This window comes from Tauraco erythrolophus, chromosome 8 (assembly GCF_009769465.1).
Source record: "Tauraco erythrolophus isolate bTauEry1 chromosome 8, bTauEry1.pri, whole genome shotgun sequence".
Lineage (NCBI taxonomy): Eukaryota > Metazoa > Chordata > Aves > Musophagiformes > Musophagidae > Tauraco > Tauraco erythrolophus.
Genome location: NC_141472.1, coordinates 32,994,154 through 33,016,017, shown reverse-complemented (window position 1 = coordinate 33,016,017; position 21,864 = coordinate 32,994,154). Strand labels below are relative to the sequence as shown.

The window sequence follows — 21,864 nt, the reverse complement described above, 5'->3', positions numbered from 1 at the left end:
TTATTGGATGTCTGTTCCTGAGCCTTCAACCTGTCACCAGTGCCCTCGGTCTGCATTACAGTGGTGCTTTTCATGCCTTGTAAGTTCAGAATCAATCATTGCTTCACTCAAGTGCAAAAATATTGCAAACACTGAGGAAAGCAAACGCTTCAATAGCAAAGGATTCAGTTCTGTCCTAGAATACTGTGTTCAGCTCTGGAGTCCCCAACATAAGAAGGACATGGAGCTACTGGAGTGAGTCCAGAGAAGGGCCACGAAGATGATCCGAGGGCTGGAGCACCTCTGCTATGAAGACAGGCTGAGAGAGTTGGGGCTGTTCAGCCTGGAGAAGAGAAGGCTCAGGGGTGATCTTATAGCAGCTTTCCAGTACCTAAAGGGGGCCTACAGGAAAGCTGGAGAGGGACTTTTTACAAGGGCATGTAGTGATAGGACAAGGGGCAATGGCTTTAGACTGAAAGAGGGCAGATTTAGATTAGATATAAGGATGACATTTTTCACTCAGAGAGTGGTGAGGCAGTGGAACAGGTTGCCCAGAGTAGTTGTAGATGCCCCATCCCTGGAGGTGTTCAAGGCCAGGATGGATGAGGCTTTGGGCAACCTGGTGTAGTGGAGGGTTTCCCTGCCCATGGCAGGGGGTTGGAACTAGATGATCTTTGAGGTCCCTTCCAACCCAAACCATTCTATGATTCTATGATTTCTGTCAGATGCCAATAACATTGCATCTGAAGACTTCCCAGGACCATGTTTCTTCTGACTGAAAGCCATACTAAAGTTTTTGTATCCTTGTTCCATGGTGGTTGCTTCATTTTTATTTCCATCTAGATGTGCATACGTAATTTTACTTATCTAAATAGACTCACTAAATTCATAAAGAGCTTTATGTATGCACAAGGCTGTGCAGCAAGCAACGAAACTTGCGAAGTCCTAAAGGAAAGGAGCTGGCATTAACTAGGATTAGCACTTGGGGGAAAAATGGCTGATATTTTCAAACCAAAGGGCACACTCATATGTATTTTGTGGTTTGTATTTATCTATTCCATTTATTTAACATTAAGAATACAGGTCTCCCACTGATTTTTCTTTTCTTTCATGATTTAAAATTATTTTAAAAAAAATCTACAATAGTTTACATTTCAAAATCAAATTGGTGATCTCCAAAGAATGGGGAAAGAAGTAGCTTGAAGAAGCTAGAAACCTATACGTAGTCATTTATCTGTTCTTCATCATTTACCTTTTTTCCTGAAGCTACATGTGTTGTGAGGAGCTTGTTAGTTTATACTGCGCACTGACAATCCTTATCTTGTTGGAACAGTAAGGACATCTGACAGTTATTTAAGTGACGTGTAAGTTTTTTGTCTCTAACTGACCATTTTGGGCTCTGGTGATTTGAATCTTCTGTGCAGAAGACAGCAGTTCTGCATAAGAGGAGTTAAAACATAGGCAGCACTTCAGTCTAAAGAAAGTAGTAGTTAAAATACACATAGCATGGGGAAATCTGGCAAAAAGAAAGCCCACAAAAATCCTTTTCTGCTCTCTGGGAGATTTATAAGGTACCACAGGATCTTCCCGAAGTAAATTTAAAATATTTTAAAAATGTCGCAAGACATCAGGAAAGTTATCACTAGCACTTTTTTAAAATTTAGGGCAGAAGAACAAAGAACTTAAACATTTAAGAACAACAAAATCCAAATCCTCTAGTCCTTTGAAACAATAGCTACTTAAAAACAAAAACAAAACCAAAAATCCCCAACAAACCAAAACAAACACACTTGGGGAGGAGTGTTTCATCAAATACTCTTCCAACAATCTCCAGTAACTGCAAGAGTACTTTCCACTTCTCTGGATGGATGTCTTGCACACAAGAATCTGACTGGTGAAGTTTGCCAAAAGGCATGATGGAAAGTCTGTTAAATCAAGGGAACCTTCCCATTCAGTTCAGCAGAACCTGAGTGCCAGGTATTAACACAATTTCGAGTTGAGGCAGGGAAATACTAAAGCTAAGTATGAAGTTATTAATTATATGACCAGTTTTGACTAATTGTTTTAAACTCACAGCCCTTGGCAAGATTGGGTCTGTTTCTTGACAGAATTAAGGCCTGGCATAAAATTAAAAAATGTTAATATACCAGCCTTCAGCTGATCTGTCTTTCTACAAAAATGTGGAGAACAATTTAGGCCCTAATACTGTGAAAACTTACTTTCATGATTGGTTTGATTCAGAAGTGCAACCATGCTGAGCTTGGCTGAAACTCTTTCAGTGCAAGCTTTAATGTTGTTTACTGTTATGCACAAAGGCTCGCAGGAGAATCTCCGACAAAACTTAGCAAGCTGAGCAGGTGATGCCGGAGAAGTGGCTTGTGGATGAGATTTGACTTGATTCCTTCTGGCTACTGAGTGATTTGGTTCCTCCTCAAACGTAAGGATATTTGATTGCCTTTTGACCTTTAAGGAGCTGGCATCATCTAGCTCTGCTCTATCGGAAAGCTGGGCAGGCCTTTGGAAGAGATGATTAGAAGTCCAGAGTCTTCACTTACGCTTTGTTACCTGTTGTCTGTCTCTTGTAGCAGTACGATGTAGTTGGGCATGAAACCATCAGCACTTAGGTCACTGCAGTGAGTAGAAAACTCTATAGTACTACTCTGTAGAAAACCTGTCTTCTCTAACATTGTTCCTGAGGAGCAAACATCACAAGATGATCTGTCAGTGAGTCCAAATGTGAGATCTTGTGTTATGTCAGTGACAAGTAAAGCAAAGACTAAAATCTATGACGTAACCACTTGGTAATCCTCAGTCATTTGGCAGCCTGTTACTTCAAGACTAGCAGTCTCGGCTTCCGCTTTGTATAAAAATAAATAAAGTGGGTAATCACAGGTGCCCTAAATCCTCCTAGTCTTCCAACTGGATAGTCTCTTACTTTGTCTTAATTTAATATTGTAGATAGCACCTGCTATCTACAGAGAAATTATGTTCTTGCCTAGAATGTTTTCCTGTGATTTCCACCCTCACACCCCTACCACTCCCCAAATATATATATATGAGAAATATAGATCAGGAAGAAAACAAGAACACATACCTGGTCAGTTATGATTTGTTTACGGTGTTATAAATCTAGATTAACTCTATCAATACCAATGGAGTTACTTCACTTTCACTCAGAGAAACAGCCTACGTTGGAGAACTCTGCAAATTGACAGTTTCAAGGACTTAATGTTTAAAGAAAAATATTATTGACTTTTAAAAAGAATACTTTATTTGATCAGTTTTCACAGCAGTTACTGTTGTATTGTTATCTTTGTGTAATTCAGGAAATAAACAAATACAAACAAACAAACAAAAACCCCAAACCAAAAACCAACCAAAATAACAGTTGTTTCTATATTCTCTATCCTTATCTAGTTTGGAAAAGTATTCTTTGGAATATCTTTCAGCAATAAATTTCTATTTTTTCTTTTTCTGTTCTATTATATAGGAAGGATAAATCCCCCAGGACAGAAAACTAACTGCTAGCATAATAACGTGCAATAATGAATAACTGGAGATTTCTCATGTGCTAGTGGAGGAACATTCTGGCAAAAAGTTGCTCTGACTTTTTTTTTAAAAAAAAAAATCAGCTAGTGTTTCTAGTCCAGTTTATTATAGCTTCTGGATAACGCAAAATACATATGCTGGATCTGGGAAGGCTTCTTTAAACAGCTTGAAACAAAGATTTGCTCTCCTTTGGCAAGTGCTCTTGCTCACATAAACACTCAATAGGTCTGTCTCTGGTCTCTTCAAAGACATATCTACTGATTTTCAGTCACTGCCAATGGTGTTTTGGTGCTCTTCTCCCATCTCTCCGAAGTCATGCTAAAAGGAACTAGCCATCACTAGCAGTGCTTTATATAAAGAGTTTCTAAGCTTATAAAGCAGAAGAGTAGAAGTACAATTTGCAGCTTTTCATAACAGCATCTTGAAGATTTGAGGTTGGTGCATGAAAATCCAGTGTGACTGCAGTTCCTGTCTCCTTTCGATGTGAGAAGAGATAGCCCTGCTGCTCTCCTGACATCTGTTACTGTCCTGTGCTGCCCTGAGGCAGCAGAGCATTGCTGAGTGTTGATATTTCCATTTTTCCCTTCTTGCTTCTAAATCCCTTTGATCATTGGATCCACATGGTTGAAAGCAAGTGGAATTAATATCACTTTAAGCCTCCAGGCTCGTTCGATTTAACATGTCTCTTCCTTCATATGTATTTAATATTAGAGCCTCCTGTCGAACTGAAAACAAATACAGTGCATTTGTCTGCTTAATTCATTTTACAAGCTTCTAAGATTCTATGCTGCTATGTCCCAGCTAACAGATGTTAAAAAAACTAGCAGAAGGCTAGCATCACTTTTTCTGTGGCTTTGTGTGGCACAGGAGCAAAGCAGGCACTTGCTGAATTGGACCAGTAGTTTTTCAGCTGAAAAATTATTATTGTGACTAGAGCAGCAAGAATCTCTGCAGCTTTACCCGTACAGGCTCAGCATGGAGCTGTTTTATCCTGTTTCTGCTTGATGTGGGTTTGCATTAAGCTTGCGTTTCAAATTCAGAAAAAAAAACAATACTGGAAGGAAAAACTTGCTGTGATTAGGGATGGCAATGGTAACTGAAATGTTTGCCAAGCTCAGGAAATTGGCCTAAGTTTTAGACTTATAAGAAACCATTTCGAATTGGGCAATTTTCTTCTTGATTCAAGTTTTGTTCTAAGGATTTCCAGTTGTGATATCAAAAACCTGTAAAAATTGGTTTACTTCATGTTTTCTACCAGACCTCTCTTCATGCATAACTGCAATAAATCCAGATAGTGTCTGTCTTTTCCAGCACAGGAGTAACTACTTCTTTGTAGTAAGTGGTTAATAATTGTTTCGGATATCTCATGGGCTTAGATAACAGTGCTGGGAAAAGCTGCTCCTGTCTGTTAAACCAACACACCAATTCATATTTGGAATTCTGCTGCATCCTGTTATTTGTTCTTGCTGTTATTCCCCATCAGAAATGTAAAAATAGAAAATAGAGTGGTAGCAAGTCTTTTTGGTATCTGTCCTGTCTGTAGGAATCGCCCTTACTTTTATGTTTTTTTTTCCTTTTTTTTTTTTTTTCTGACGCTGCAAGAAGGAGATTATTTTTCTCTTTGTGTTCATGACTCTGTGTGTGTTAGAAATATTGATGCTTTGCTGAACATACTGTACAATGTCATCTTCTAGGATCCTAGAAAAGCTGTTTCCTTTGTCACTTGTTGGGTGAATCATTCAGATGTGCTGCAGAACCACACATAAATAACAATGCTGCCTCTCATCACTTGGATTGAAATGTCCTCAAAACAGAACTGCATCTGGACATACATTTTAAAGCTTCAGAGTGGATTGTGGTGTTTGCTTTAATAACAAAGCATAAAGCTGCAATAAGCACCTCATGACAACTTACATAATTTCTATGATTTATTTGACAACCAGTCTGTATTTCTGAATGCCTAAGGAGCTGCCTGCCAAGGGTTTCTTATGTAGAATCATAGAATCATAGAATGGCATAGGCTGGAAAGGACCTTAGAGATCATCTAATCCAACCTCCCTGTGATGGGCAGGGATGCCTCTCAACTAGATCAGGCTACTCAAGGCTCCGTCCAACCTGGCCTTGAACACCTCCAGGGAGGGGGCATCCACAACTTCTGTGGGCAATTTATTCCAAAGTCTTACCACCCTCGTACTGAAGAATTTCTTCCTAAGATCTAATCTAAATCTGATCATCAACTTAAAACCACTTCCCCTTGTCCTATCAGTGGACACTCATGTAAAAAGTCCCTCCCCAGCCTTCCTGTAGGTTCCCTTCAAGTATTGGAAGGCAGCTATTAGGTCTCCCCAAAGTCTTCTCTTTTCAAGGCTGAACAATCCCAACTCCCGCAACCTGTCCTCGTAGCAGAGGTGCTCCAGCCCCTGGATCATCTTTGTGGCCCTCCTCTGAACACGCTCCAACAGATTTATGTCTCTCTTATGGTGGGGACACCAGAACTGGACGCAATATTTGAGGTGGGGTCTCACAAGAGCAGAGTAAAGGAGGAGAATCACCTCTCTTGACCCGCTGACCACTCAAATCGGTTAGTTGTCATTCCTGGTCATTCAGTTGACGTGAATGACACTTACTGTGCAAATAGTAAAGGTGATTATAAAACAAAGACTCAGGCTCTACCAATTTCTTGCAGCAGTGTTTTGATCCAGAGTTGTCAGACGTACTTTAAAAAAAGCCAACTCTCATAACCATCTCTGAGATTAATAGCACTCGTGTACCAACCAGGAGATGCACTGAGAGAATGGAGGCGGGAAAAGATCACAAACTGAGAGGGAATCACGATCAGAAACAGAATCTGGAAGCTTGGGCTCCCTGTCCTCTCTTCAAATTACGAGATCTTGTGTGGAATTTGCCTGGATTACTCTGTTTAAAGGTTATCTAAAAAAGCAAAGAAAAAGACGCTTTGAAATATCTCCACTATTTGAAAACAGGACCATGCTGTTTTATCTGAAGAAAACTCTTGCTAGGTACTCTACCTCTGGTTTCAGATAACCCAGTCGTTCCAAATATGAGGTGGCTGCCTCAGGGGCAGAAATCATCCATTGTCCTGTACCTCACCAGGCAGATTCCTGGAGGCTGGTCTTTCCTGCCAGATAAGAAACTGAATAAATAATGGAGGGTCGTTGTGACTGCAGATCTCACAGAACTGTGGTACTGTACTTCATGATTAATGGGTTTACATTCAGCTGCCAAAACTTTTGCAGAAAGATGTGCTACCAGATCCCTAGCCAGTGTAAACTGGTTCACTTTTGTGACCCTATGAAAATAGTCTGATTTATACCAGCTTAAAAGTTAGCTCCTTACTTTAAGACATTCCTCTCCCTTATGAAAACGTGGTAATAGTAATCACAAAAGCATTGTTTACCTCTGCTTGTCTGGCCTCTGTGCTTCACCTTTTATTTTAAGTAGTCTGAAGCATCATAAGCCATGCATTTAGTGTTTCAGTCATCAGCAATGGTGTCCATAAATATATCACTGTACTCCCTCCCATACAGCTAAAATGCATCCGACAGTGATACCGTTGGAACATCGTGTCATTGCTGTGGGAGGACAGAGGAGGCAGGAAGAAGCAGTAGATTATCTCAGTGGTCATGTGAGAAATCAAGAAGGTATTGAGCAAAAAAAAACCCTCCATGCTGAAAATAAACACTCACACCTTAAAAAAAACCCAGAAACCAACCAAAACAAAACCTCAGGAAGCAGGAGATGAGCCTTTTAACAGTCTAATAAGTTGAATATTGCCATGAAGAAATCCAGGTGATAAACATGGGAACTTGGAACCTCTCAAATCGCTTTGCATTCTGTTGTTTAAGAGCTGAGGAAAGACAGCATTTCACAGAGCCTGAGGACAGCAATAGAACTGGGTCCTTCTTCTTATATGGACTCGCTGTATGTCTTCATGAAAGTAATGCAGAGCTCAGGTTTGAAGCTGACATGGCAAAGATGCATGGAAGAGATCTAGGTGATGCAAAAAAAACCCCCAACAAAACAAACCTAAAAAAATACAAACAAGCAAACAAAAAATAAAAAATCTGACACAGCTGTGGCTTCATTGTAGTAGCTCGAAGTGTGATACTGTGAAAAACTGGCTAAGAAGCAGCATAGGGAAATGCGTAATTTGATTAACATGTAAATATTCTGAAGTATCTCTTTTAGCTGGGGAATGTGGAGACGTTGGCAGGGAAAGGATCGTGGCCATTGGAGATATTAGCAAAGTGATTGCGGCTACAGGAAAAGTAGGGCGGGTATTTGCGACACGGGGGAAGTCTTCCTCTGTTGTAACCCGTAACGTGTGACATCCTGATGCTGTTTGTCAGAGCCCTGCTGGGGCTGGGTGTCGCGAGCTCTAATTCTGTGGCACAGAAGGAATTCTAATACAGACCTGGAACTTGCTATAGAAAAAGGTCTTTGTGCTTCCTGTGCTATGGATCCTGTTACTGAGGGTTTAGGATTTGCTGATACTTGTCAAAATATTGCTGTATTGATTTGGAGTTGTTTACTGATGTACCTGTCTAGCCTATATATTCATATGTTTTTATTTTTATTAATTACCTTGTTTTTACCTGTCCAGCTCGATTCCTCAGAAATTATACCCGATGTTAAAAAAAAAAAAAAACAAACAACTTCATTCTGATACCTTTAGATGTAATTTAGTTATCTTTTTTTCTTTTTTCCTTGAACTAGTTGGGTACTTAAGTGCTTGGTTTCTCTTCATGAGTGTTTGTGCTCACAAAATTTTTTCAGCAATCAATTATTTTGCATGTGGTTTTGGAGGCATCATTTAAAACTGAAGCCTAAGCATTCCATGATCAGCAGACTTGCTCACATGAGATGCAGATATTCCAAGAATTTCCTCAGCAAGACCAATGAACTTTCTGTTTGTGTACCTTTGCAGTTCCCAGTGCAATGATTTCTACTCCCTGTTTACTGATTCTGGATATAGATTGTCTTTAATTGTCTTTTGTTGGGAAAACACTGGTTTAATAATTTGTATGAAAAAATGAAATCTTCTTGTGCAACTGGCCAAAACTGCCCTGTGCTAAAATTGTGTCTGTGCTGTATCTGTGGGTCCACCGGGAAAAGCAATTTTCTGTTCTTCTCTCTTACCCCCCTCAGTGCTGGCTTCTAGATTTGTGGCATGGAGATTTTTGTCTAAAAGGGGATTTTTGTCATTTGCAGAACTCTCATTCCAATTTGACACTTTCTGTGACAATTTTGTAGGGTAACTTTCTGGTTGTTCTGGGTATAGGAAAAGAAACTGCTTAAAGAGAAAATCGTATGGATTTTATTGATAATTTCTCAAACACCCTCCTCAAGCTTTACAAAATTCTTTGAACTTTTTAATCTCATTGATACTATCCAAAGATCAGGTTTCCCATTTCTTTTACTATTTCCAAGTTAATTAAGAACCTTTTGTTCATGGACACCTTCTAGAACTGAGGCATATGGTTACTTTTTTAATTGATAAATGATACTCCAAGGCACATCTGGTTTAGAGCTTCTCTGCAGAGTTTAAAAGTGCACCCAGTTCTAAACTGGTTTTCAGAATCTGCAGAGCTCTGTGTTGAGCGAGCGCACAGAAGTCTCCTGGCAAGTGCTTTTAAATGAAGAGTTTGCCTTGGACCTGATTCCCTCATTCCCTCCTATTCAGGTCTCACTAAAGGCACTGGCAGTCTTTCTACTGACTTCAGTAAAATTTAAGTAAGACAACATTATTTTTTCTGTTGCTCAACTCAGATATTCTACTTGTGGAATATAACGTATGACCGGGAACAAAACAGAAACTGGCTGGTTCTGCCCTCTGTCCTCCGTGGCTGAAACTGGTTGTCAGAATAAATTTGACAGAGATCAAATTTTAGTCTCAATTAAGGCTTCAATACACTGGTCTCTTAAGAAATGTAAGTATCTCAGTGTGGTGGTGGAGAGCTAATTTAAGGAGAGGGCCGATTCTCTTAATCGATCATTAAAGAAGAAATCTCTGGTAGGAGCTGCATGCCAAAGGAACGGAAAAGAGAATGGAGAAAACATGAACAATTTTTAGATATGCAAGAGATATACAAAAGAGGTAATGGGATGTGAAGTGTCAGCAGCGTTTGAAGAACTGGCTTTTTTCATATGTGGGTTTTTTTAAATCTTTAATACTTTATCTTAAAGTGAAGAATGCATTTCTCTGTTTCTAATATCAACGTTGCACATTTTTATTCACATCTGTGTAAACACTTGGATAATTGGCGTCTTTCTGACATGCTTGCTTTCAGTATTGGCATCCAGAGTGGTTGTTGGGATCTCATATAAAGGAGAATTGACCTAGACTGGAAACTAGACAGATTGAGGCACTTGGGTAGGGAGAAATATAAAACACTTTGCAAACAACAAAGCTTGAAAAATGAATGGGGAGGTGTGGGGAATGACTCTTCAACAACCAGCTTTGTGAGTGAAAGTCAGTAAAAAGGGGTTTGTATGAACCTCAGTCGTTCTTGGATTATTTATCTGTTCTTATTTGTCTGTTCTTATATGAGTAGGGAGAAAAAAAATCAAAGAAAATGTCCTGAAGTTCATTCAATTAAAGCTGTAGAGTTCCACAGTGGAGCCATCATGATTCTCAACTATACTGCCAGTACGGCAAAATATTGGTTGGCCTTTGACAGCCTTCATCATATGTTCTTTGTTATTCACTCTGCCTGCGTGACCGTGGCTTTACCTGCTCCTCAGTGCCTTTCTGCATCCTCAGAGTTGTCTTTTTAATCTTCTCTTGATTTTGTTTTCCTTCTTATTCTCATTTTTTGGTTTTAATCTCAATTCCTTTTTTTACCCTCTGTTCTCTCCGTGCTAGGGATCATCTCTGCCTGGCAGTGACATGAAATGTTATTCACCTCCCATCTTTTACTGCCCGTGAGGAAAGCTAAGCCAGTTACTCCCAATGTGATATACAAGTTGATGAGACTGACAGGATCTAGCCTCTATAAAACATCTTCACGAGAGCATCACAGTGCTATGCCTTGCTCAATTTTGGCCTTTTAAAAGGGGATAGGAAAACTTTTGCTTTGTGGACATCATGGAAAGATTTTACTATTCCTACCACTTTTTTCCCTGCTGATAGAGTAAATATTGATATGTTCATTGAACAGATACACTGTGCAAAGAGGGGCTGAGGATTGGATGAGGCCCAGATTTCATGTGAAAAGCCATTCTAACAAATTTCCATGCAAAAGAAGGAAAATGGGCCCTTCTTGGTCTTGTTTCCCAGCTGAAAGCAGGGCAGTCAGGACCAACTTGGATCTCAGACTGAGTCCATCCATTCTTCTGTTCATACCAGCCCCACTGAAATGTGAAGAGGCTCCAAACCACTGTTTCACAGTTGAATCTTCTTTTTCATACACTTTGAAGCTGACAGCTTGGAGAACGTGCATTTTGTGCTTTCGTAAAACACAGCTGAACAAAGGTGATGAGATCTAAGTAACTTACTGCAACTCTCTAATTTACAAACCTAGTAAAAAGCATGTAAAGAACTTTCTTTATGCAGGAGGTGTTTGAATGCAACAGGACAGTTTCCCTATGTTTGAAAATGGAAACGTGTTTAAGCATTGATTTCTTTGCCTGCAAGTCCCGCTCTCTGCAGTCTCAAATGAAAGCTTTGCTCACTTCTTATCAGACATGGACATTTGGCTGAAATTTGCAAACTGGTGCTTCAGTAAGATTAAATCAGATTCCTTCTGTCTCCCTCCTTCTCGCTAAGCTCTGCAATGTTAGTGATTTATATATTGATATTGTTGTCATTTTCATAGGCTGATTTTTTTTTTTTTTTTTTCACCTTAAACCAGTTGTTTCTTTTCAGATTTATGGTGTTCTCTACACAGTAACAGTTCTCTTACTGGCCCATATCCAGCATGTGAAAGTTCTATATTGTAGTCCAAATTTAACATCAATTGTCAGATGAATCAGAGTCATGAGATTGGAAGGGACTTCAGAAGGCCATCCAGTCTTTCCCATGTCCAAGGCTAAATCAACTGTACATGTCATTCCTGACAGACATTTGTATGGCTTCCAGCACTGAAGACTCCACAGACTCCTTGAGCAATCTCTTCCAGGACTGCTTCAATTTTTATTTATTAAACTTTTTCCCTAATGTCTAAACTGTCCCTGGTACAATTAAAAGCTTATGACTTCAGGTCTTATATCCCATGTACATTGAGAGTAAATTTGTCTTCATTTTCTTTGCAGCAATTTGTTAAGTGTTTGAATATAATTACCACCTTAACTTGTCTACCTAGTGGGGTCCATTTGGGGAATTATTCCATTTAAGAAATTATAAAAATGCTACCCCTTCTCATTGCTTGTTTCCAAAGTCTCTAGCTAGTTCAGGCTCAGAGCGTGACATGCAGCACTGGATGTGGAACCTTACTAGCTCTGAGAAGAGCAGACTGATGGCTTCAGTGTTAGGAGTTGGTCTTGTTTGGTTACATCACTGCTAAAACCTGGACAGTAGAGATAAAGTAGGAAAGAAGTCTCCAGCTCAAAGGATGCGTGTAGGGGTTCACATTTCATCATCTGAAGACTGCTTTAACTTCTTGATGATCTCTGGCACAGCTCTCCTGGATAGCCCTCTTAAAGCTTTCACTTCTCTCTTTCCATTAATAGAGAAAGGAAGAAGGTTACAGGAAGCTGTCCTGTGTCAGGTAATGTGGCGTTAAGGGTGTTGTGGACCAACCATAAGCTTATTCACTCTTGTAGATATTGTTTTATCCTGAAGTTCTGAGATAAAATGTCTCTGCAATCTAATTGACGATGTTTTTGTTAACGTTGTAACTGTCTGACTGTCAGGAGCATCTTGCACAGTAAGTTTTGTGTGCTGTCTAATGCTTTTATGAAATAAAACCAACTCTATGTTAGTTAAGAAAAAAAAAAGATATTGCCCCATCTCACATGTGGGTTATAACTTCTTCAGCAAGATAGTGTTTCTGTTTGCTTTCCAGTGCCAAATACATGGTTAAGGATTGATGTATAACCAATGAATGTTGGAGCATGCAGGCTTGCATACGTGAACAAAACTGCTGTTTCCAGAAAAAATACACTTGCAGGAGAACTTATGGGCTCGGTTTTCTGCTGACAGTTAATGGGACTTCACAGAATGGAAGGCAGCACGGAATTTGGCCTTGTGCAGAGTATCTCAGCATGAAAAACCAGTGGCTCTTTCAAATGAAGAATGTAATTCCTTTAGTATTAAGTATTTGTAGTATAATTTGAAATGTAGTGATGTTTATCCATGGCCCAGTCTATATCTCTGGCTGAAGGCAACAGATTTCTTTCCAATGTTACCCCAGGGTTCACACACCTCAGCCAGTGGAGTGCATGTGCTCATTTTCCCAAATGGCACAGAACTTGGCAGACTTGGGTCTCTTTGTGTTTTGTGTTCTGGCTATATTTGAAACTAAATCACAAAGCAAAATTTAGAGGCTAAAAATTCTGTGTTTTATGAACCACAAATCTTCCATGACTCACCTTTCATGCAAGTTTATGGCCCTTCTGGCTTGGAAATGGGCAATAGCAATTGGCCACCTGCAGCATCAGCATCAAGGAAAGTTAATGTTGTGGTTACTCTTTGAAATGTGGAACTTATAAAAAAAAAACAAAAAAAACCAACAGACAACTTCACTGTAAACTGCTGATTTAGCATAACATTTTACCATCACTAAGACATCACAAAAATATGACTTTTTCTATAAAACTTTTTATTTAAATCAAATGGTAGGTAGACCTTTCAAAACTTGCTCCGTGCTAACTTGCTCCAGAATTAAACTTGTTAGCTCTGCTAGAAGCCTTGCTGAAACCTGCACTCAGATGAAAGGAATTACCTTACAACATAAAGAGGAAATAAGATTTTTCTTTCTTTTTAAGAGATTCATTTTTTTTTATTCAGTCTTTGGATCTTTGACACCTTGATTTTACTTTCTTTTTTTGTTGTTATCCCCAGGCTCTATGGTCTTATACTACATAATGGAAGCACTGAATCATTCTTCTTCCTCAGTACTGGGACAGTTAATACATACAAATGACTTTTAAGGGGCTTGGACAGGAGGTATTGTTTAAGTGCTAAATACTGCTGTTAGCAAAGCAGTATTATTGGGCTTGTGTATGTTGAGTACTAAGGTCTGAAGCCAGAGCTGTAGCAGCGAATTTTTCCTTGTGTACTTAAAACTTCATGCTGTTATCAGTTCACACTGACATGCTTTACCTCCACAGTGTTGCCACTGGCACTGAAAGTTACTCTAGAATTGCAAGTTATATCTCAAGAAGGTTTCAAGAGTCTCTGTTCCAAATGTTTCACCCAAGTCCTCTTAAATCCGTGGTCAGCTGGGATTCCCAGCTGATCCTCAGGTATTCTGTGTTGTTCAGTCACTGATGCCGTATGGATGTGAGTTGGAGAGAGGAAACAGGTTGGAAATTCTCATCTGCTGTGTGAAGATGACCTGAAACAAATGTCTTCCTATGAGCTTCTCTGCTCCTTGCATCAGTGTATGTCCTGAAAGGCAGCATAGCACTGGGAAAATTATTTTCCTTCCTGCAAAAATAAGTTAGTAGTCTAGGTCTTGCTGTTCAGTGATCAAGGTCATACCCAAACCCAGAATTTTGGATGATCTTTGACATATGCATGTTTCTGTACTAAACATCAACTTCTACCAGTTATTTTCTGTACTTGTAAAGCGTAAGATATAAGGTGCAAATTTAGTGCAAAGGTTTATTGGTAAGGTGAGGACTGATGCGATCTTTCTTTCTTCAGATATTATAAATGCATATCCTGAAAATCCTTCTTTAAGGACTATAAAAGGTATTACTAGAAGTTTGTTCCTTTGAGGCCATCTGTCAATAACAAAATTCAGATTGAGATTTTTAGTCCAAACCTTCTCAAGGCTAAAGTGTTTGGATTTTGATATATATTGAGTACTAGAAATGATACTTTAAAGGAAAACCAGTAGAATTTTATTGCCAGTGACCTGCTGCTTAATACAGTGAAAATCTTTATGTAGGTCTTGCCTTTTTTCTTTTTTTTTTTTCCTATTTTTTTTCCTCCTTTTTTTTCTTTAAATGTTACTTCTAAACTAGAATTGTAGCAGGTTTTGAAGTCAGATTGAATTATTCTCCCCAGTGTGCTTCTATAGGAAGCCACTTTGGAATCGACTAGAAAAAGCCCAACTTGGCATCTCATTTGCCATCTAGGTTTCCCTCTGGCTTCCGTTTGCTGCTATAAAATAATTCTTAGGTATGGATGCTGTACTGAACCTGCCAATGCATGTCACTTTTAGTTACGCGTATTTCTTCTAAGATAACAGCTGCAAAAAATCTGTGTTTCTGTGCTATCTCCTGATTTACTGCTTCTTTATCTGGTGTTTCAAATTAAACATGCAAGGTTTTGAGTCTTAAAACATCTTTGCATTCTTTTCAGACAAACGTTCAGCTGCTTTGTAATGGGCACGTTTTTTCTTAAAGTTTAATGCTCAGCGGTTATGGAATAATTGAATAATGTAGCATATCTGTTTATAATCAAGGTGAGTGCATATTATCAAAGGTATACAACCATTTATCTCTTTTGTATGTTTTTCCACATCCTTCCTTGTACCTGAGATGCTCCTTGCAGCTACTTTAATATATCAATAAACTATTAAGGCATAATTGTGCAAGGGCACATATCAGGGCTTATGTTAAATGTGTTCTTTGCAGCAACGTGACTACTGACAGTAGGTGAAGCTAGATATGTGTACACATCAGTGGACCTGGTATCTTTAGTACCCTAAACAGCAGTGTTAAATTGGGGAAAATCAGAGGATGTTTATGACCATCTGTATCTGCAAGAAAGTCACATCCTTGCAAGTGATTTCTTTGCTAGGCAGCACAAAGGGCTAGGGAGGGCATGATTTTCTTTTTCCTTGATAAGAAGACGTGGGAATTTTTTTTTTTTTCTTGTATTATTTATATAAATAAAGAGTTTTGACTGCCATCCTTGTACTCTAAGGAACCTATCTTTAAATAAATGTAGGCTACTTAGCATCATCTTAAGTTATTCTTTTATATAAGATCAGGATGAAATTCCTCACCCAGCTACATGGCTGTACCGTGGAAACTATTTCAGGTTAAAGCCCGTGCTGCATTAGTTATGCAAATATAATAAAGCCACTAAATTTATTTATTGGACCAATAGATGCTTTTATTACCTCTCTCTCTAGTCTACTAAATATAGTACAGTTCTTGTCACACAAACTGTATGATCATCTCTTTTTGTCTCCTTTAGAGACTTGTCAGCTGAATATTATTTATGAAGTTTTGTTCTCAGTCACACTGGATTAAATACTTTTACTTATGGACACTTCTACAGTAGACACTGTTGTGATTTGCACATTCAATAAAAACTGTACTGAGCATTGCTGAAGCCCTGAAAGAGTACATAACAAGAGTTGTCCTTTTTCTTGCAAGGATACCCAAGACATACAGTAGACTAAAGGAAATCTGCCACAAAACACTTTTCTTCTCTTATCTCAAGTAGTGTAGCCTGAACTCCTAGAAGGTATTGAACAGTGCTATGTAAGAAAATGACCTAGCTTCATGTCAGAAAGCTCTTACTAGACTTCGTAGCTCAAGCTCTATATCACAGTCTCACATGTATACATTTCCTTTGGAGGTTGACAGTATTTCAGTCTTTAAAGCAGCCTGGAGAACATTATTTTATCTGAATAAAACACAGGAGCTGCAATAGTATTTTGTTAAAATAAGCACCTGGAACAGTTTGAACCTGTTCTTTCCATTTTCTTTGTACAAGCAAGATTCTTGCTAATGCAAAGGCTCATGGCTGACTTGCTGAGTGTGAAATACAAGGCACTGAAATGATGGGATTTGAAGAACTTGCTTACTTCTGGGAAAATCTTTGACGTGATGGTCCCAAATGAAATTGTAATTTAGTTTGGAATTTTTTTGCTGTCACTTTAGTGAGCCTAAGCTTTAGCACAAATTGCAAGTTAATCTGCAATTCCCATTTGTGCGGGACGGTTGTGAAAATGCATATTGTGGGAACATACCCAGGGATTTTACACACATGGTGTTGCCAAAACTTAAGCTTCCAAAACTTTTGGATCATGGAATTGCGTGTGAAGATTTGGCATCTGATCCTGTTCCTACTGCCTTGTCTAATAGTCACTATCAAATTTTACTGGGAAAAGGATAGGACATTTAAGGGCCTGGGTTGAAAATGCCTTGATACAAAATCTCACTTGCTCCCATAGTGTCAGGCCATGTTCTGAGGCTCTGCTTGACCACAACACTTAGCAAGACCTACAAATAGCATAGCGCAGGCACAACAAGATCTGAACATTACAAAAGCATGATTTGTGGACAGTATCCTATTTTTCTCTTAGAAAAATAATTAACTCTCTTGTATTATTAGTATGGCCAGTTCAAATTAGTCCTACTTGCAACAGCATAGCTTTGTTGCTCTTCCTTTACCAGAGGTCAATACCCATTATAACTTCTGGGTCTTGAAGGAGAAGCTACTTGGAGTCGTGTGGCTACAACTGGTGGGGCTACAAGGCCCTCACTTCCTGTTCTGGCTTCCAAGCTCTTCCCATCTGCTAAGTCTACACACAACTTGATCACCTTTGCTGATCCTCTATGGTTTATTGCTCTTCCTACATGGCGTTTCTTGGGTTTGGGTAGCCAACAGGAGGCTGGATACTTCCTTGTGTGTCTTGTAGGGCAAGACTGAAAAGACAGTCACAAGTCATTGCACAAAAATTCATTTCTGCAGTTCTGTAGAGACCGTGTTCAGTTATAGATTTGTATAGAAGTATGGCGACCGCGTGTTAGTCCTTGTGGTAAAGAAAGAAGCTGTAGGAAAGGAAATAAGGTGTGTGAAAAGGGGAAGCTGTCAAGCAGGTTTAGAGATGAAAGAAACTTTTAAACACTGAAGGTTTTGAAGCATAGTGGATAACGTTTAGTCCCTAGCAAAACTCTGTTGGATTCAGTGATCTGTGTAAGGGAATAAATTTTACCTAGTGTTTTAAGATGTGTGCTTTTTGAAAACACCCCCTGATTGATTTATAAAAAAAAAGAAAGCTATAATGAGATCCAGCTTCCTGCAAGTTTATGGTAATTTTGTGCCTTTTGCTAGTTATCCTATTTATGTGGTCCTGTTACTGTAGCCTGACTCCCACCCTCTAATACAGTTATCCTCACAGCACTCCTTTGTGGTAAAGAAGTACAATAATCCCCGCTTTACAAATGGGGGCCGAGGCAAAAGAGAGGCTTAGTGACTTGCCTGAGGTCATGCAGGCAGCCCATTGTGGAGCAGGGATTCAGCCAGGACTCCCAAACAGCGGACAAACGCTCCGACCCCTGGGCTGTCTGTCCTTTTGCTCCTGTTTTTAAAGAACTCAAAAGTTTCTATCCAGATTTCAGGGGTGGTTCAGAGGTTATTGAAGGCTGTGTGGCTAAAACAACAGAACAGCTGGACCAAGTGAAAATGTGCTTCTTAGGTGTAGAGTTGCAACATCAGTAAGTCAAATACAGGCTTTTCAGCTGGCAGCCCTGGTTTCCTCTCACTTGTTCGAGCTTGCTTTCCTACGCACGCACATGCCCTCTCTGCAACTCGTTTTTCTTCTGCCTCTGAGGAAGGACTTGGTAAAAGGAAATTAGTGTAATTAAATGGTTATGTAGGAAGCCAACGGTAAGTATTTACTTTGTAAAGTAAGTGGAGGCGAAGAAACGATGAGGTGGATTTCATAGTGTATGCTTTTTTGGGTGCATTTTTGTGAGCAGAGAATTGAGTGACAGAGATTTGTTCCCAGTAGAAAATGCTTGGAACACATTAGTCTGCTTTGGTATTAGAAAGATTAGAGGCACACTGTGAGAATTTGTAAGGATTTATGTGCTTTTTAGAAAGGATTAAGAATAAAAAAAAAAAAATCTAGATTAGAAATGTTGTCTAACCACATCACTACCCTACAAGCCAACATTTGCATGGTGGTTTTCTTTTATGTTTAATACCACAGTGTTTGTATTGCAAGTTTAGTTGCAGTTGGATCTGTTTAAAGACCATAGTCTAGGTGTGCACAGCATGTGAAACGAAATGTTCTGAGTGCACATAGCATCCTTGAAATCTTACTCAGCAGCAGGCATAACTAAGAAAAAGATTTTAGGGATAGACTCATTCTAGAAAGTTGCTTAAATCAAAGAAAAAAAAAAACAACAGATATATTCCATAGCTTTTAAGTGTCTGCTTTCTTCCTGTTCATCAAGTTTTAAGCTTGGACAAGATTTGTTCTCTGGAACATTATTTCTTTAAAATATTTGGACATGGTAGTGGCGTAGTAACACCAGACTGCACAACTTGGAATTATTTATTTGTTTGAGAACATAATTGTTAAACATCCTCTAAGCTGAAAAAAAAACCCTACTTCCTAATTATTTACTCGAAGCATCTTCAGCATACATAGCTAATTAAAGTTGGGCTGCTAAATGTGGATGATTAGGGGCTTATGTTGTTAGAAAACTGCTTGTGCTGGTTTGAGCTAATGCTTGTTTGTAAATTCAGTCCTGTTTAGACAGTTTATTTAGAAAAACATAAATCTGTGCAAGATGTGCTTATGGAAACAACTAGCTATTACTTTATTTTATGCTTTACAGTCTCACTATATTAGGCATCAATTTGTTGACAGTTTTTGGCATCTTACCAACATGCAATCGAAATGTAACCTGACTAGTAAGAGTGTCTTAGTTGTTCAAGACTTTTTTCTTTCTTTCTACTCCCTCCCCTCCTGTTTCTTTCTTTTCTTTTTTTTTTTTTCCATTTCATTTTGTGTAGAGCTTGATCGAATAACCAGAGAAATCAGTAGAAAGCTGGTGTTGAGCTTTAGCTCAGTCTTTTCATCAGAGTCTTTCCTAGCCACAAGACTTTTTGTCCAATGCGGTCCAGACATACCTGAGCCCAGTGATGCTTGGAGAATGAGCATATGTTGAATACAGTGTAAATTCCATGCAGACATTTTCCATTTTCAAGGCATGTGCTGGTGGCTCTGTTTCAGGTACTTGGTGAATTTGGTCTTGTAGCATACCCACGTGAAGGTTTCTGTGTGTAAGAAGGTATCATGCCTAACTGGTTCCTTAAAGTTGCCATGCATAAGCAGTGCATTGTTCCTAAGGACAGATACTGGAGCGTTTTGTCCCTACGGAATAGTCCTGTGAGCATCTGCAGTGCATCTAGTTTTCTCTCTTGCTTGTTTCAGCCATTATAATGGTATTGGCCAAAATGGAGTTCTATTTGCATGATTGGATTAGATTCTGGCTGTTGGTTGTTTTGTTTTGTTTTCAATTTTACTACTTTTATAATATTATTTTTAAAATAAAATTTAGGGGATATATGTTTTTTTCTGATGTTGTTTTGGTTTTGTAAATTCTCTGCAAAGTTGATACAGGTGTGTGTGTAAGGATAGGTTTTGTTACTGGCTTCTTACAGAATCAAATGCATTACAGTGTCTTCAGACTGGAGAAGATTTTCATAACATCTATATTATACCTGGCACGTTACTGTCACTATTGGTAGTCTTAAAATTTTATTTCAGGCTTGTATTGGCAGACTGGTTTGTTTGTTAAGAATTTCACAGCTAGAGAGGCATTGCAGATTTTGGCGCTTATAGGCTATGGAAAGGTGTCGCTTAGAAAAGGAGAAGAACATGTGGGGAGAAAAACTGGAGATTGAGTAGTTAGTTGAGCGTGTTGGAAAGTAAAGATCATCTGTGGAAAAGAGAAATTCAAGGAAGCACTTGAGAAAGAGGAAAGAAATAAACCTTAGAATGGGATTTAGGGCAATTCAGAAAAAGTAAGCAGATACAAAATTATCAATGTCATGTACTAAAAGTGACAAAAGATCACAGTTGATATTTATGCCAATTTGAGATTTGAAAAGTGTTTGTTCTTAATCTGTAAAGAAAAATAACTTTTAAAAATGTACTGGCAAATAGGGACTCAGTATGCATCAGTTGCTGACTGTGAGGGAGCCAAAACTTCTTGTTCAGATTAAACATCTAACTTTTAGACTAATAACTTCCACGAGAGGAGCTGCTTTTTGATCAATGTAGAGAAGATGTTTCCGTATGTTTATGGAGCATGTCAGGAATCCTATGTTCTCTGACTGGGTTTTCAGGTGCAAACGTGTGACATTGGAGTGGTTTTGGAAGTTAATGAGTTTTGTATTCCTGTGCTCCCCAAATAACTGCAGCCTCTTCTAGAAAAAGTATCCTTCTTACAGTCAAGAATAATTAATTTTTCTCGTGTTCAAATTGAAGTTTCAGTGTTTACTCAAGTATTATTTATTGTACCTTTCAGATGAATAATCTGAATCTATCATGGATTGGTGTGTATGGCAGAGGACTAGGACCTATTGGTGGGTCAAGCCATTTCTCAGTTTTTTTCCTTTGTTAAAGTTGTCTATTAAATAGGTATTTTACTGTGGGGCTTCTAATTTATGTAGATGATTCAAGGTATTAGTACTAGGATCAGCTACTACTTTTTGGTTCCTGGAAAACCTGAAATTTTGCTTTTTCACGAATACAATAATTTTTGTTTTCTGTTGGGAAGTATGAAATGTGTAGCAAGCGAATTACCTCTGAAGCAGATATCTGTAATGAGGTCTCTCAAATCCTGTTTTTGTAGCATTATGAAATTTGGTCTCCTTGCTATTTTACTAGTCTAGGTGCCGTAGAAGGATTTGCAGAAAAGTAGAGACTTGGAATTTCTGCAAAAGTTTTTGTTATGTACTAGCAGTACTTTGGAGGGAGATATCCAGATATTTCTTAAGATCTTGAAAGCATGGTATGAAAAATCAAATTTTCCACATTCCCGCTTGCAACTCAAATCCAGTGCAAACAGAGGTCTCTCTATTTCATAAGTACTTGCTTAACGCTGGCTTTACTTTTGAGACTTATTGATTTCGGTGTATTCCAGGCCAGGAAAATCAAAGTCACGTTGTGAAAATATCCTCCTGAAATAAGTTATTACCTTTTAATGCAGTTATAAAGGATGACTTTTTGGTTAAGGCTCTGGCTTGGGACTTGGAAGAGTTCAAACTGAGTTCAGTTCAAGGCTGTGACCTTGACCGCAACCGTTGTCACACCAGCAGTCTTCCTGGGTCTCGGTTCCCCACCCAGAAAACAGCACTTGTCACCTTAGGCTGAAGGCTCTCACTACGTATATGAATGTAGCACACGTATAGAACAATCTGCTCCTGATCTGATTCCTAGCTGT

At 38.8% G+C, this 21,864-nt stretch overlaps 1 protein-coding gene across 2 annotated transcripts in view; it reads left to right on the top strand.

Moving 5' to 3' along the window:
- The window catches only part of MYLK (myosin light chain kinase), a 220,746-nt gene that overhangs the window by 41,515 nt on the left and 157,367 nt on the right, over positions 1-21,864 (top strand). The window lies entirely within an intron of this gene.